General features: G+C 40.3%; 1 non-coding gene across 1 annotated transcript; it reads left to right on the top strand.

Moving 5' to 3' along the window:
• Positions 1 to 34: 34 nt before the first annotated feature.
• Positions 35 to 108, top strand: trnaq-cug (transfer RNA glutamine (anticodon CUG)). Its single transcript has one exon. It is a non-coding gene; the product is annotated as a tRNA-Gln (tRNA).
• Positions 109 to 11,005: the final 10,897 nt, after the last annotated feature.

The raw sequence follows: 11,005 nt of genomic DNA, 5'->3' as shown, positions 1-11,005 counted from the left end.
ATTACGTATTTAACTGTAGAAAAGTGCTTAAGACGGTTCCATGGTGTAATGGTTAGCACTCTGGGACTCTGAATCCAGCGATCCGAGTTCAAGTCTCGGGTGGAACCTGTTTGTCTGTCTTGGGTCATAAAACTCGACGCACCGAAATGAGGAGACATTACTGTTCGGTGATAAAAGTTCAGAGCGAGTTTTAAAAGCATACATTAAAAAGGACTGTAACTGGTTACTTCACTTGCACACTTCGTGAAAATCTAAGGCAGTTTACTCTGTTGTGCGTTTTTAAATATCTACAGTGGGGATAGCGGCTGACAAATGAAGTTAATCTGCTTGCAGGGGGACTGTGCAGACCTCCAAAATTCTCCTGGAAAGCACTTACTGCCCTTTGGCTCTCACAAGTGATCAATAATCTGAGGTAGACTAACATCTGTTAATATTAATAATAATTACTATTTGCTATATTAATCAGCTAATATTGTGTTCTAACACCCCTCCATCCAAAATCTATAAAAGACAATCGGAGAATTATTTACATTGCAGGGATTTCTTTTCTTACCCCGAACGGGGACCATTTCTTTCTCTTTCTGTATTTTTCTTCCACATAGAGATATTTGAGGGCACTTTTTTTACATGCACAAATTTAACATGATATGGGTGTTTATGATTTATAAATATGCCACAGTGTGAAGAATTGAGGAACATTTATTAATTCATACAGATGTCTTATATACTTTGCACAGGAACTTTTTGGAAGTAATTGTACATTACAGTTTTGAATCATTCATGTTTTTATAAGTTAGGATATGTTTCAGTATTTTTCAAATTGGAAGTTACCTCTTCACTGTAATGGTATATTTAATTTGTAACATGACAATGATTTTTGAAGTGAAGCATATTTTTTAAAAAATTCCAAAAACTAAATCAGCCTGCTCATGTGTTTTACAATCGAGCTAATGGGTGGAACGCATATTTGTCATGTTCCTGAGGCATCTTGTAACAAACAAGGTAAACTGAAAAATTAATTTTACCAACAGATTCTTGTATCTTATTAATTAAGGTTAGGCTACGATCTCGCTATTTTTCTGCTCACAGTGGGTGTCCATAGCTTGGGTTCTGATACCACCATTCCCCTTCTTTCTTCAAATTACAACCCCAATTCCAATGAAGTTGGGACGTTGTGTAAAACGTAAATAAAAACAGAATACAATGATTTTCAAATCCTTTTCAACTTATATTCAATTGAATACACTACGAAGACAAGATATCCATCCATCCATTTGCTAACCCGCTGAATCCGAACACAGGATCACGGGGGTCTGCTGGAGCCAATCCCAGCCAACATGGGACAAGGCAGGAAACAATCCTGGGCAGGGTGCCAACCCACCGCAGAAGACAAGATATCGAATGTTCAAACTGATAAACTTTATTGTTGTTTTGCAAATCTTCACTCCTTTTGAATTTGATTCCTGCAACACGTTCCAAAAAAGCTGGGACAGGGGCAGCAAAAGACTGGGAAAGTTAAGGAATGTTCAGAAAACACCAGTTGTGAACATTCCACAGGTGAATTGGAAACAGGTGTTTGTCATAATTGGGTATAAAAGGAGCATCCCCAAATGGCTCAGTCGTTCACAAGCAAGGATGGGGCGAGGTTCACCACTTTGTAAACAACTGTGTGGGCAAATAGTCCAGCAGTTTAAGAACAACGTTTCTCAACATACAATTGCAAGGAATCTAGGGATTTCATCATCAACTGTCCATAATATCATCAAAATATTAGAAAAATCAATAGTAGGAGAAATCTCTGCACGTAAGGCTGAATACCAACACTGGATGCCCGTGACCTTCGATCCCTCAGGTGGCACTGCATTAAAAAGCGACATCATTCTGTAAAGGATATTACCATGTGGGCTCAGGAACACTTCAGAAAACCATTGTCAGTTAACACAGTTCATCGCTACATCTACAAGTACAAGTTAAAACTCTACCATGCAAAGAGAAAGCCATATATCAACAACACCCAGAAACGCCGCCAGCTTATCTGGGCCCGAGTTCATCTGAGATGGACTGACACAAAGTGAAAAAGTGTGCTGTGGTCTGACGAGTCCACATTTCAAATTGTTTTTTGGAAATCATGGACGTCGTGTCCTCCAGGCCAAAGAGGAAAAGGACCATCTGGATTGTTATCAGCGCAAAGTTCAAAAGCCAGCATCTGTGATGGTATGGGGGTGTGTTAGTGCCCATGGCATGGGTAACTTGCACATCTGTGAAGGCACATCAATGCTGAAAGGTACATACAGGTTGTGGAGCAACATATGCTGCCATCCAAGCGACGTCTTTTTCAGGGACGTCCCTGCTTATTTCAGCAGGACAATGTGAAGCCACATTCTGCATGTGTTACAACAGCGTGGCTTCGTAGTAAAAGAGTGCGGGTACGAGACTGGCCTGCCTGCAGTCCACACCTGTCTCCCATTGAAAATGTGTGGCACATTATGAAGAGCAAAATACGACAATGGAGACCCCGGACTGTTGAGCAACTGAAGTTGTACATCAAGCAAGAATGGGAAAGAATTCCAGCTGCACAGCTTCAACAATTAGTGTCCTCAGTTCCCAAACGCTTATTGAGTGTTGTTTAAAGGAAAGGTGATATAACACAGTGGTAAACAGGCCCCTGTCCAGGCTTTTCTGGAACGTGTTGCAGGCATCAAATTCAAAATGAGTGAAGATTTGCAAAACAACAATAAAGTTTATCAGTTTGAACATTCGATATCTTGTCTTTGTAGTGTATTCAATTGAGTATAGGTTGAAAAGGATTTGCAAATCATTGTATTCTGTTTTTATTTACACAACGTCCCAACTTCATTGGACTTGGGGTTGTACATTCTGCTTATTATTTTACTTTTCATCTTCAGTTCCGTTTCTTAAGCAGTTACAGATGCATGCTCAAATTGTAGGATTACATTTCCAAACAGTGCATAGTTTTCACATTATACATTCTGTGTGGTTAATTTACAAAGCCTACAGTGAGAGATTTGGCACGGCAATGATGAGTACACATCAGAGATTCTTTGTACTTTATACACATAACAATACATCTAAACGGATTACACTGCATTAGTATTTTTAATAAAAGTATTAGATTTTTTAGAAAGAGCCAAACAAAGTGCACATATTACAAAAAATACTCAGAAAATGAAAAGTACACTGTGTGCAACACAGCCAAGCTGTGATGAAACCAACTTCTTCTTCTTCTTCTTTGTCTTTTTATGGCAGTTAGCAGACCCACCTATGGTGCATTACTGCCACCAACTGGACTGGAGTGTGGTGCAGAATAAATATGAAGTAGTCATGTTTTCAAGGAGAATGGAGGTACAAGAAAATGTTATGAGAGAACAGGCGTCAATGATGTACAATAAATAATATCAAAAACAACCATGAGAAAAACAACCATGAGAAAAGAAAACCTCACTTTACTCGGGTCACAGAATCCAAATACCACTTATCCCCTTGTGGTTTCACAACATGCAAAATGCATTTATATTTTGCTAAAATATTTTAAATACTTCCAGAAAAACTAGCATAGGGCATAAATGTGAAACATATCCATTAGGATTGAGCTTTTCAATTCAACATCTGTCTCTCCACCTCATTCATCCAACAAGGGTCCTGACTGAAGTGACCTGCTTTTGGGTAACGTGTATCAATAACAGAGATTTAAAAAATTATATTTTAAAATTCCAAAGCCTTATCTACAAACTCAACCTGGCTGCCCTTAACTAGCCCAAAAGAAGAAATGAAAATTAACAGTGTACTGAATTATACTTGCTAATTGTAAAGGAAAAAACACCTGATAAAATGCAAAAAACTGCTTACATACATAACACAAAACAATTATAAGTTACTATTGAAATTTCTAAAAAAAAACTAAAAAAATTCCTTTTAGAATTAAAAAAGGTCACATCAAATATAGTTTTTAAGAAGACAGAAAGTGTATTATTTAAATTTTGAATATGGAAATTTTGTTTCACCAGGTACAGTTTCGGATTTACGTGCATCTGCTCTAAATCAGGAGAAAAGTAAAGCCGAGTGAGCTCGCGGTTTGAATCTGAGCGCCCATTTTAGAAGTGCGTGTTTCCTAATAGGTCCGGTCAATACCTTTACAGTACTTAGCTTCGGTTTGTTCGAAAAGTAGTCTACGGCAGTCTGTTGGTGTTTATTTTGTGTTTGAAAGCTAACGAATAGTGAGTGATAATGTCCGGTCGTGGAAATGGAGGAAAGGGCCTTGGCAAAGGTGGTGCTAAGCGCCATCGTAAAGTTCTTCGTGACAATATCCAGGGTATAACAAAGCCTGCCATTCGCCGCTTAGCTCGTCGAGGTGGAGTAAAAAGAATTTCTGGCCTGATATACGAAGAAACTCGCGAAGTGCTTAAGGTTTTTCTGGAGAATGTGATTCGAGATGCCGTTACTTACACAGAACACGCAAAAAGGAAAACCGTCACTGCTATGGAGGCGGCAGCGTGGTTTCGGTAACTGTCGCCCTGGATGACGTCAGCCGTACGCAACCATAGCTACACGCGACAGGAAGCTATGAACCGCACAGTGAAAAAGATTATGGGATAACCCTTATCTCATACGTACGTGAATATGTCACGTTCGGACGAGATAATGTGGGATTAAAAAATTACAAACGTGCGCTTCGGGGCTGCCTAATTACGACCTTACCAAGGGTTGGGCGCTTCAGTTTGATGCCACTTACAGCTCTTGTAGAGCGGTGATATAAAAAGCAGACGGCTGGGCGTTTATTTATTAAAGTACAGTGATCGCTCGCTATATCGCGCTTCACTTTTCGCGGCTTCACTCCATCGCGGATTTTATATGTAAGCATATTTAAATATACTGTATATCGCGGATTTTTCGCTGCTTCACGGGTTTCTGCGGACAATGGGTCTTTTAATTTCTGGTACATGCTTCCTCAGTTGGTTTGCCCAGTTGATTTCATACAAGGGACGCTATTGGCAGATGGCTGAGAAGCTACCCAACTTACTTTCTCTCTCTCTCTCTCTCTCTTGCGCTGACGTAGGGGGGTGTGAGAAAGGGGGCTGTTCGCACACCTAGACGATAGGGACGTTGATAAATTCTGTGTGCAGCTGCTTCCTGAAGGACATGCTGCACGGTGCTTTGCATACTTAAAAGCTCAAAGGGCACGTATGGATTTTTGACTTTGTTTTTCTCTCTCTCTCTCTCTCTTCCTGCTCCTGATGGAGGGGGTGTGAGCTGCCGCCTTCAACAGCTTTGTACCGGCGGTGCTTCGCATAATTAAAAGCCAAACAGCCCTATTGATTTGTTTGCTTTACTCTCTGTTTCCTTTGAAGAGGAAGATATGTTTTCATTCTTTTAATTGTGAGACAGAACTGTCATCTCTGTCTTGTCATGGAGCACAGTTTAAACTTTTGAAAAAGAGACAAATGTTTGTTTGCAGTGTTTGAATAACGTTCCTGTCTCTCTACAACCTCCTGTGTTTCTGCGCAAATCTGTGACCCAAGCATGACAATATAAAAATAACCATATAAACATATGGTTTCTACTTCGCGGATTTTCTTATTTCGCGGGTGGCTCTGGAACGCAACCCCCGCGATGGAGGAGGGATTACTGTAGTGTGGGATAGTAGGAGATGGGTTTAACTGCAGCCTGCAATACGTATGATGTGCGTCTGATAATGCCGACAACGTTAATTACGAAATGCCCATCGCATACCCCATTACACTATGGTTAAGATTAGGCTTGTGGGAGGGTAAGGGTTTAGGTACGTGCTTTATGTTTACAGGTATTCGTCTGCACACTAGTGATGGGTCGTTCCTGAACCTTTAATGTGACTCGGGAAGAACGAGTCGTCTCGTAGGAGTGAGTCGTTCAGTCGCGCATGCGCATTTGCACAACTTTCTATAGTTTTTTCGAGTCTTCGGGTTTTTCGAGTCGTTCATTCATCACGTCACAGCCCCATAAGCTTAACCAACTCAGTCTGAGCCGGAAAGAGAATTGATTAGTTCATCTCTCGAGTCTTCGGGTTTGAGTCGTTCGTTCATCACGTGACAGCCCCATAGGCTTAACCTATGCAGTCTGAGCCGGAAAGAGAATTGATTAGTTCATTCCTCGAGTCTTTCGAGTCATTCGTTCTTTTGTCATGTGACCACTTACTGGCTCAGTAGTTGCGAATCATAGACTAAAGACCCATGTAAACAATGAATTAATATTTTCTGTTTCGTATAGCATTATAGTTTTGTCTTGTTTGTAGTGTGATCAACATTTGTGTAAGCAGTAGATGTGTTAGGGAGGTAACAGGTAACGTTTTAATTATATTTTGCTAAAATGAACGAAATGACTCGAAAAAAGATTCGTTCATTTTGCTGAACAAGACTCAAAGGTCCGAGGCGGTAAAATGATCCGAACGTTCCATCACTACTGCACACTCGTACGGAGCCCCTGAGTAAATATGGTGTTTTTTGTCTTCCTGGGAAACAACTTGGTGCATACAAATTACTATCTTGTGCCCACCACTTACCGTAGCCTGCGCACCAGGTACTTTAAGGTCGCACCGGCCAATACTGCGTGTGCGCCGCCGCATACATTCAGATGAGCACCACATGCCATCGTGTGCTACTGTACATTATTTTCTGGAAACAGGACATATCACTAAACAGTCTGATGTTTTCCTCACACAGTTACAGTCGACATAAATGGATGTTGGCAAGTTTATAAAAGCAGGCTATGGATTCAAGCCCAGATCGTTAAATCCGTGAAGCAGCACCGCTAACCACTGCACTAATTTATATTGAAATGACATTAGTTAGCCATCTACTTACTGGGCCGCAGCTTCTTAAACTCCTTACTGAGTAGCAGGTTGTTGATAATCACATTCCCTCATTTTATTGTATTTTCCATTAGTGCTCGACATGAGTGCTTCATCATTACCATGAAGTTCTCATGAGCCGGACGTGGAAACCGAATCTGATTATAGCAAGACACGTGTTCACAATGTTCATGGCACGTATTCACTTTTTCAAATCTTTTTCTGTAGCTATTCTCATTTTTATATATGGTCTCTATTTTTGACTAGACTTCTCCAATGGAGGTTTTGCTGTGATTTTGTATGACCAGTGCTTTATTGTAACATGCTATCTGTCCAGCCGTGCTGTTTAGGATTACTGCACATGCTCATAGCATAGTTACTCCATGTTTGATAACGTGTCAATAGAATCACGCTGCCTGAGTTTATAACAGTGATGTTCGACATTTGTCTGGAGTTCATATTCATTTTTATGAAGTGCTTGAAGGAGTCTTTGATCCGTTTGCCTGGTGTTTGTGACCTGACATCCAGATATTCAGTGGTTTCCCAATTCGCAACATGTTTTTAAATCTGATTACTTGCTGTTATTCATATGATCCTTCAAATAACTGATTTACTACATGCATACTCCTTTATGCTTTCATGGTGTGGTTTTGTGGGTTTCCAAAACAGTTACAAATGCAGCTATGAGGAGTGTGAAAAATAATAAAATATCATAATACAAGTCTCTTCTTTGCACACAGTTAGTTTCTTCCTTATTTTGTGGGGATTTCTTTCAGCTGTTAAAGTTGCCAACACTGTGTGTGGTAGGAGACCACAGGTCTGTCAGTTTGTGCTACAGTAGTACAGTTTGATAAAGCAGGATGAATTGATAAAACACCGAATGCCTTTCTTGATGCCAGCCCTTCTTATCCTAATCTTACATTCAACTTTTTCAACAGACTCTTAGTGCGGACCTCCAGAGCTCCACTCCATTGAGGAGGGTGTTGCTTTATATTATACATCAGTGATGACACCCGGTTACATTACGGTGAAGGTCAGGGTTGAGGGAGGATTTATCTGACTCAAGTCCAGTACACCAGGTGACAAAACACTGCAATCCATTTGGCTGTCCAGTGAACTACTCAATCACAGACCCCTTCAGCTGGACCCATTGTCACTACCCGATCTGCGCTGCCCACCTGATCTGCACACATGCGTATTGAAAGTCTGCTTCATTACACAGTTTATGGTGCTGACCAATCTTTTTTACACAAGCGTTAATAATTTATGGAGTGTGTGATATCATATTTGAGCTGATGTGACACACTGCACATGTGCTTAATGAAGAAAATAAAATAAACTCCACTTTACAGCACGGCCCGATCTGAACTGAGCGTACCGATCCACCGCTGACAGGACTGTATTGTCAGTTCAGTTCCACATTAGTTGATCATAATGAGAATATTATGGAAACACTTTGTTGTTCTGCCGAGATTCATTGTAGGCTGTGTCTTCAGGGCTTTATTAAGCAGGTTACTTTCCTAATTTTTATTACACAACAAAGCAAATTTACACAAAAGAAAGGATTAAAAAATACAAGGATGTTGCTGGATTCAAGAACTTAAAAGATTTTGATGGCCCCATAAATATCTAATTCAAAATATAAACAATAATAAACTAAAATAAAATGTTATTTTAAAAATGAAGGAAAACTTACAGTAAGATGGAAAATAATGTTTTTTGATTGCTTCCACTTTATTTACATTTATTTATTTGAAAAGTGTTCTCTTACTTGTTCTGATTACAAAGTCTTTGATCAGATCCCCACTTTAAGGTGCTGATCATTCATTCAGATTGAGATGTCAGGGAGGCAACTGAAGATCTCGGCTGAAAGCAGTGGACTGTAAGGGAGAAATGAGAGGAGATCTGTGAGTCACCACCACTGAGGTGGTAGGAGAAGATGGTGAGATGAAATAACATTGACAAAGGAACAAATGTACAAGGAAAAGAAAAGTGAACCCAACACCAGTCCTTGAAGCACATCTGTTGTCAAGAAGACAAGGAGTTAGACCAGGAGACACAAAAGGATCGGTCCGAGAGGGAGGTCTTGAACCTGTTCAAAGCAGAGCCGCTAATTCCAATTTAATTAGGAGAAGAGATAAGCAGGGAGTGGTGAACCATAACAAAGGCTGATGAACGGGCAGGATGGATGAGGGCAGAGGAGGGAGAAGCAGCTCGAGCAGATCTAAGAGCATTTGTGACTGAAAGCAGTGGAGTCTCAGTAGAGGGACCCTTGGAGAATCCACACTGAAGTAGATCTAGTTGATTATAGTCAGAGACAAATGAAGAGAGGTGTTTATGAACTATGAGTTCTAGGGTTTTGGACAGAAATGGCAGAATGGACACAGGATGGTAATTCTCAAGGGCAGATGGGATGAGAGATGGGTTTTAAGCATAAGGATTTAACAAGACATCTTGAAATTAGTACAGAAGATACTGGGGGTCAGTGAGGCATTGAAAAGAGAAAAGATAATAGGGAATCAAGGAAGGAGAGATGGACTGCAGAAAGGTTTGAAGAAATGGGGTCCAGAGCACAGGTCGGGTCAAAAATGTCAGAGTCATTTAGAGTAGGGAAGGATGAAAGAGGAGAACGACACAGAGGAGACTCAGAGATGTCTTTGGTGTCTTTTGGTGAATTTGAAAGAGAAAAATGAAGCAAAATCATCAGGAAAGAATTACACAGGTCTTGGAGCAGCAGGTGGACTTAAGAAAGACTTAAAGGTAGAGAAAAGCTTGTGAACATTTCTTTCAGAGTATATAATTAAAACGGATTTCTTTGGAGATAGCAGAGATACAGAGAAGAAAGAGAGGAAGGACCTATACTTTTCCTGGAGGGATGGAAGTTTCTTATTATCTATACTAATAAAAGGCAAAGCCCTCACTGACTGACTGACTGACTGACTGACTCATCACTAATTCTCCAACTTCCCGTGTAGGTAGAAGTCTGAAATTTGGCAGGCTCATTCCTTACATCCATCCATCCATTGTCTCCCGCTTATCCGAGGTCGGGTCGCGGGGGCAGCAGCTTGAGCAGAGATGCCCAGACTTTCCCTCTCCCCGGCCACTTCTTCTAGCTCTTCCTTACAGCTTACTTACAACAGTTAGGCAGGTTTTATTTCGAAATTCTACGCGTAATGGTCATAACTGAACCTGTTTGACTGACTCACTCATCACTAATTCTCCAACTTCCCGTGTAGGTAGAAGTCTGAAATTTGGCAGGCTCATTCCTTAGAGCTTACTTACAAAAGGTAGGCAGGTTTTATTTCGAAATTCTACGCGTAATGGTCATAACTGGAACCTGTTTGACTGACTCACTCATCACTAATTCTCCAACTTCCCGTGTAGGTAGAAGGCTGAAATTTGGCAGGCTCATTCCTTACAGCTTACTTACAAAAGTTAGGCAGGTTTCATTTCGAAATTCTACGTGTAATGGTCATAACTGGAACCTGTTTTTTTGTCCATATACTGTAATGGAGGAGGCGGGAACGAAGGTAAATGACGTTAATTGTTGACTGTCTTTTAATACTGTGTACTCGTTGAGTGTCTTTTAATTCTGTGTAAGCATACATATTAACACATGTGCAATTAAACGTGTGCATTTACGGGGTGATTTCTCAGCTTAAAAGCTCGCCTTTTATTAAAAAGGTAAATGCAAACTGTTTTCATTCTGAAGGGCACAAACCACATTAGATTTCAGCCGTTAAACGTGCAAAAATGTCAGTACACACAGATAAATAAGCGCAACATATTATCAGTTGTATTGTATGCTTACAATACATATACAAATGTGTTAATCGTTAACTAATATTATGGGATGGTGTTTTTCGACTTGCGCCTTGATTTTAACGATTGCATGTCTTGGTGGGTTTGCGTTAGCTTATTGTCAATATCTTTACACCTCTTTTTAAGACTTAATTTAAAAGGTTTTCTTTTCTTCTTAATTAAAATTTAAAAGCAATACTTCAGCGCTGCGAAGCCCCTCTAGCACTGACGTCCGACGTTCGATTACCGTAAGCGAGTGCAATGAGTGTGTACGCCTGATGAGCCAAGAATAAGGGGGAAACAGGTGTCGCGTACTCTTTGCATTATTTGACAGTAAACTATTTTCATCCATTCTATGATCTG

The sequence above is a fragment of the Erpetoichthys calabaricus genome, unplaced genomic scaffold (genome assembly GCF_900747795.2).
Source record: "Erpetoichthys calabaricus unplaced genomic scaffold, fErpCal1.3, whole genome shotgun sequence".
Lineage (NCBI taxonomy): Eukaryota > Metazoa > Chordata > Cladistia > Polypteriformes > Polypteridae > Erpetoichthys > Erpetoichthys calabaricus.
This window is presented reverse-complemented; position numbering and strand designations above follow the sequence as displayed.